Genomic DNA, 7128 nt, shown 5'->3' with positions numbered 1-7128 from the left:
ACACAGAACAACTTTGTAAAATACAGCTCCCCAGATTCCAGTATCTTACTGTAGACATTTTAACTATAGGAACATCACACATCTCAAAACTGTCCTCAAACAAGATTCCTGAGAAATTTTGCTCACTCAGGATAGTGTAGAAGATGCATACAAAATATTTAACCAAACAGTTGCACTGGCAATTTATCTGACCTGCCCCATGGTGAAAACAAGAAATAAACATATAAAGCTCAATAACATCTTTGACCATGAGGCCTCACAGCTTAAGCAAGCATTCCTAGAGGCCCAGGAGAGATACCTTCTGAATGGTACAGAAGAGTTTAAAAAAGAATAAGAAATAATCTTATGATATAAAATTAAAGATCCTTAGACATCAAGCAACTGCAAATACTATAGAGGAAGCTAATGACAAAAGTAAAGCACTGTGGAGCGGAAATTTACCAACAATATACAAGTAACAATGGAGCTGAATATATATGGAGCCAAAATCCAAGATCATAATCTAATTGCTAACCATCTTAACCTTATTTTTATTTATACTGCAAATGACCTCCTTGTAAAAAGCCAACATCAAATGCCTCAACAGCCTTCAGTAGATACTACCCATACACAACAAATACCAAATATGATGTGCTAAAGGTGATTGAGTCTCTTAAGAACAAGACATCAACTGGCATTGACAATATCTCTGCTAAGCTACTGAAGACATGTAAAGAAGAACTTACCACACCACTTGTACATGTCATCAATAAATCATTCAGAAATGGAATTTTTCCGACTGACCTCAAAATTTCAATATTATTTCCTAAATTAAAGAAAGAAGACCATCTTGATCCCAGAAATTACCGTCCTATATCACTAATTCTCCAAAGTTTTTGAAACATAGTGCGACTTCTTCTTCAACATTTATCTCTTCATCAATTACTTACACCACATCAACACGGCTTTCTCAAGGGAAAATCTACCACATCAGCTATCATCACTCTTGTTGAGTTTCTCATAGACAATCTCGAAGCCGGCAACACCTCAACAGCAATCCTACTTTACTTTTGACTGTCTGGACTACACTCAACTGATGAACATAATGAAGATCTAAGATATAAATGGAACTATTGCAAACTGGTTCAAAAGTTTTTAACAGGAAGAACCCAAATAGTTGAGCTAAAACACACAAAGAAAGTAGTAACAAAATTAGTGAGATTAAAACCACTACCAGTGGTGGTGCACTACCACTACCGGGTACCCACAAGGCTCTGTGCTTGGTCCCGTACTTTTTATCTTGTTAACAAATGACCTCCCAAAATATCTGGTGGAATATAACAAAACACTCATGTATGCAGACGATACTGTCCTCCTTCTCAGTGAAAAGCACTCTGACATGCTCGAAGTCCGTTCATCAGTGTCATTAAATATGGCTATGCAGTACTGCCATAGTAATAGTCTGGTTGTAAATGAGGATAAACCCAACAACTGGTGTTTCGCAAGAAAAGAGACCAAGTATACCCCTCATATTGACAACCCATGCTGTAAACTAAGTAGCAGCCTCTATGCCTTCAAGAGGATAAAATCTATAAGTAGTACCAGAGTAGCAAAAATTGCATATCACACAATCTTTGAATTACACCTGCGGTACCGACACATCATTTTACCATCTTTAAAGAGAAGCCTTCCTACCTGGGGCCCAAGTTCCTCAACCTGCTACCCGAGGCAGCCAAAGGAGGAGGTGCACACAGCATAAGATGACGACTCACCACACGGTTAACGAATAGACCATTCTATACCATAGAAGAGTTCCTGAACTGGAGAACCTCTAACAAGAAATTATATTGACTCTATGATTTTATTGTACTATGTATAATTTAATTAACTACTTGACACCAATTCTCTACTCTAAGTTCATGAATAAAGTCTTCTGATTTCTGAACTATAAAACATGATTTGATGAGCATCTAATTTTTTATATGTTTAAGGCAATTTTGGTTGAAACAATACTGGAGAAGTGTAAGAACAACAGAGAATAAAATTCAATCACTTTTAATAAATAAAATATTTCTAAATAGTAGAATCAGTAAACTACTGGTTTTGTAATTTTATTGAATTTTTGTAACTAAAACCACTATCCATATTCATTAATAACACAAGTTACCAATACATGGTTAGTGCTAACAATGAAAGCGATGAGAATTATGTTAAGAATATTACAAATTAGCCATTCAAAGAGATGACTGGTAGTCGTTCATGGCCATTACTCGCTGTCTCTCTCTACTGAAACACGGGTAGTGCAGGGGTAGTGTGATAGCGGCAGTGCCTTATTATATTTTTTAATCCCTACGGCTCATTAGTTCAAACAATAATTACAATTCATGACTCTTGTGTTTTACTATATGTCAGCAGCTACAGTAAAATTTCAAAAGAAAACTGAACTATGATACATTGTTTGACTTGGAGTATACTTTCAGTTTAACGCAACTTAAAATATATCTTGAATACTTGTATCAATGTGGACGGGTTTACAACCTCCAAACCCCCCCCCCCCCCTGGATACACCTATGCTAAGAAGTATATACTTCTTGAGTGTTGCTAGTTAGGGACAGGATAGGGCAGGTGATAGAGCCAGCCTCTGTACTACCACTGTGTAATAAAATATTACTACATTCTCCCATGAAGGTGTTTTGTGTTTATTTATTTTATGATTAGTCCATTGTTTCATGAAAACTGAAATTTTACGTGAAAGAAACAATGTGAACAATGATAAATTACGATTAACTATAGATTGGACTCAGAAAGCTAGAACTTAGCAATGTGCAATTATTTTGATTTGTCAACAATACCTGATGTCATAACACATAATATACAGGATATTCACAAAAGGGTGTCACAAACTTCTGTTGGTGATACTATTCATCATTTCAAACAAAAAATGTCATATAAAAATAGGTTCAGAAATGTCTTGTTTATCTATTATTTATAATTGACTAGCAGCCATTCTGTAGTTTTTGTATAACAATTAATGTATCTAAAACTAGTTAAGCTAAAGAAACCAAATGGGGCACATAGGTTTTAATAGATAGATGAAAAATGTTTAAACATAATTGTACTATTTTCTTTAATATTAACAAAATGGTATCTGTTGAAAATGTTTATTCTAATAAAAAATCCAGTATACTTATAAAACATTAACCAGACACCAACTTTTTGAACTATTTCATTAGAATTCCAATGATACTTATTTCAACAAAATTCGTCACTGCATAGCGAGCATGACCATTTTAAAGATATAATTGCACAAGCCGGGAGTACCAAAAATTTCACAGTTAAGAGGTATCAGTTGTTTGTTGCTCCTGGCTCGTGTAAGCATATCGCTTATGCGTTGAAGGATTTTGTTAGAAAGAGTTCTGTTGGAATTTTTATAAAATTTTGTAAATAGTTGGTACTGGTATATTGAAAGTTTTTTTTATAAGTGATGTAATACAGCTGATGCCTATCAAAAGACAAAATGTTTGCTGCTCCCGGCTAGTGCAAGCCTACCTTTAAAGTGGTTGTGCTCACTTATTCACTAACGGATTTCATTCAAACAAGTATTTTTTGTTATTTGACTTTAAAAATGTTCAACAGATGCCATTTTGATAATATTATAGAAAATAACACAATTATTTTTTTCCTTTTATCTATTAAAACCAATATGCCAAATTTGTTTCTTTAACTTAACGAGTTGTATTAATAATAATTTTTTAATACAAAATTCAAAATGGTGGTTAGCGGCTAAACGATACATTTCTTGAACTATGTTTATACAACATTTTTTGTTTGAAATGATGAGTACTATCAGCCACATAAGTTTATGACACAATTTTGTGAACACACGGTATACACATGTTTGCATTCTAATGATAATATCTACGTGCCTGATGTGCAACTTTTAATATTTAGCTGAACAGCTAGCAATACTAGTTTTTCAATCGCTGTTTATAGAGGGCACATATTCAAGGGTTGGCCTGTTAAAAATAATTGAGGACAGTCTAACCCAGTTGTTTTTAGTAATAAAAATTTCAAGTGTTTTTTTCTTTTCATTTTTATGAGGGATGCAAACTAGAATGTTTGTAAATTTTAATAACATGACCTTACTGTGTGAATACAATTTAAACCTGCTTAAGATAGAACTGTCAAGCCACCCATACATTGGGCGACACGGTTGCTCAATTGACCAGCAATCATACCGCCTACCAACCAAGCAAACAGTTGAGCCAGCAATCTTCTGCTTAGTGTTTTGCTGGTTCTTGATTAAGCAACATGAATGATTAAGAGGTGGTTACCAAAAAGGTGGTATTAACTTATTGTTTAGTGTGATCCAGACAAAACACAGCTAAGTAAAATTTTATCCAGAAATTGTATGGACCTTACTCTTAATACAAACGTTCTTAAGTTCTTTCCCAGTGTGCATCAGTGATTGTTGGAGAGTAAAAAAGCCTCCTCCTGACAATTTTGTTATTTGATTTGCCTACCCATTGGTTCTGTAGGTAAATCTGCATGTCTTTTGGTTTCATCATTATGACACTAAAAAGGTTACGGGAGCATCAACTGTATCCCACAAGTTTGAACCCACTGTATTTATTCTGACAAAACTTATTATATAACAGTGACAAGTAGCAGTATTATATAATACCAGTGGTCATAGTCTCTCAAATTAATCTAAAGGTGTTATTGATTTTTTTTAACATTATTATACAGAGCTACTGAAACTTTAACTTGCAGTGTTGCTGCCATGAACTTTTTAATACTTCTAGGTGTCAGCTAATTATCATTTGCATAATATGGAAATTTCCAATGACTACTTACTTCCATTCTACCTCCATGTGGCTGTATGGGTTTCATGCTTCCACTGCAAAATTTAAATACAAGCAATGCTCGTGTCATTATGTAGATTAAGTTGTCAAAGACCTCTTGACATTCTATTGCGCCCTCACCCTCCCACCAAATAATAATTTGACACCATCTAAGATATCATAGTGATGACAGGAAACTTACTGGTTGATTCTAAGATTAGCTTGTAGTGAGTATAGGGCCTACATGTGGTAAAAAAACGATCTTCCAGTGCATGGGCACTCTCATTGGAAACTCTGGAATGCTTTGTAGGCTCTAAAAGTCATACATTTAAATAAAACTTTCAGTTTTATATGATTGTATTTGAAGCATACTTTCTGGGTTATTTTAACACAATGAAGACATAATTTCTCTAAATTGGCAAACTTGTACAATCATATTTATCTGAGTTAGGAGCCTGTATTTACCAAAAAATATATAGATGGGTTTTTTAAAACCAATAACTAATGTGCTTATTGTAACTACAGGGTGGCGCATATGTCAGTTTCCCCATAAATTGGGATATTTTGTTTCGATAGCTTGGTAATAATGTTAAGTGGGCAGCAACACGGAGTAAGTTCATTGTTGCCTGTTCCAGTGGCTAGTATAAAGTGATGCTCTTTGCATCTGTTATTTGTTTTTAAAATGTTTACAACCCAACAACTTTACATTCTTCAGTTGTGGTGGAAGAATAATATAATTCCACTATAATAATTTAAGAATTTAGTGGTAAATATCCAGGTGCCACGATACCCACTCGACAGTATATGCGGGAGTTAAATAAGAAATTTGAAAACACAGAAAGCTTTTAAATGCCCCGAAATGAAATGAAATATGTTTATTGTCATTAATCAACAGTAGTTGCAATAGACATAGTCAAAATTACACAGCTTTAGTGTAGCCTTAATCTTAGATATTAAAGGTTACATGTCAAATTAAATGGGTCAAATAGAATACATCTATAGTCAACAAAAGTGAATAAGATATGGTAAATCTACATTTAAAATGTATAACAATAAGTGTAATAAGTTAAAAACATATAAACGAATAAAACCTATAAATAAATTAAACACACAAATAAATATAAAGATTCAAGTATAAAACACACATTTACATAATATCTTGGAGTACAATTTTATAGAATAGAAATTCCCATTTTCAAATTCAGTTACACTATAAAATGCTTGACTAATCAGCCAATTTTAAATTTTTGTTTTAAAAGCGTTAATTGGAAGGTTTCTAATGTTCAAGGGCAATTTATTAAAAAGTTTTACACAAACAAAGCTAAAAGACTTTTGGGTTTTACTCAGTCTCGCATATCTTACAACCAATAGATCTTGACCTCTGGTATTGTAACAGTGGATTGAACCTCTTGAAATAAAACTATTTAAGTTTTCCTTGACATGGGTGAGACTGTAGAAGATAAATAGACTAGGTAATGTGAGTATTTTAAGCTCAGGAAATATAGTTCAACATGAATCTCTCTATCCCCCAGACCTTTTATACTCCTGACCAGTTTTTTTTGCCACATGAAAACTTCTTGAGCTCCACTGGAATTACCACAAAGAGTAATACCATAAAGTAAACGTGAATGAAAAAATGCATAATAAGCTTGGGTCACTAAATCTAAATGAGTACACATTTTTAATTTACGGATCAGAAATAAAACTCTACAAAGGCAAGTACATAAATGCTTTATATGAATGTCCCACATCAATTGAGAATCCAAATTAATTCCAAGAAGTTTAACTGTCTTATGTAAAGTAGATTTACTTAAACTAAAGATGATTTCTTCAGTTTTATCATTATTTAAGATAAGCTTATTGGATGAAAACCAAAGATCACAACACTCCTTCATATAATTAATTACCAATTCATTATGTTCTCGATCAGGACTAGATGAATAAAGTGTGGTGTCGTCGGCATAAAGAAGGCACTTTTCTGGAAGAAAATTTGGTAAGTCATTAACAAAAATTATGAAAAGGAAGGGACCAAGGACAGAGCCCTGTGGAATCCCCCTCGTCACCATCCTCAGGTCCGATCTTTGGTTTCCAAGTTTTACAAAATTGTGATCTGTATATCAAATAAGATTTCATAAAAGATAATTCAACATTCTCCAAGCCATAGAAATTAAGCTTTTCTAGAAGTTCTGTGGAACAAGGTCAAAAGCTTTACTAAGGTCTAAAAGTAATATTCTAGTTTCTTCGTTGTGTTCAAAACCCTCCGTAACATTGAAAACCAGATTTTCTACCACCTTAATGGTAGATA

Source organism: Homalodisca vitripennis, chromosome X (genome assembly GCF_021130785.1).
Source record: "Homalodisca vitripennis isolate AUS2020 chromosome X, UT_GWSS_2.1, whole genome shotgun sequence".
Classification (NCBI taxonomy): domain Eukaryota; kingdom Metazoa; phylum Arthropoda; class Insecta; order Hemiptera; family Cicadellidae; genus Homalodisca; species Homalodisca vitripennis.
The sequence above is the reverse complement of the archived record's forward strand: the minus strand, read 5'-3'. Positions refer to the sequence as shown.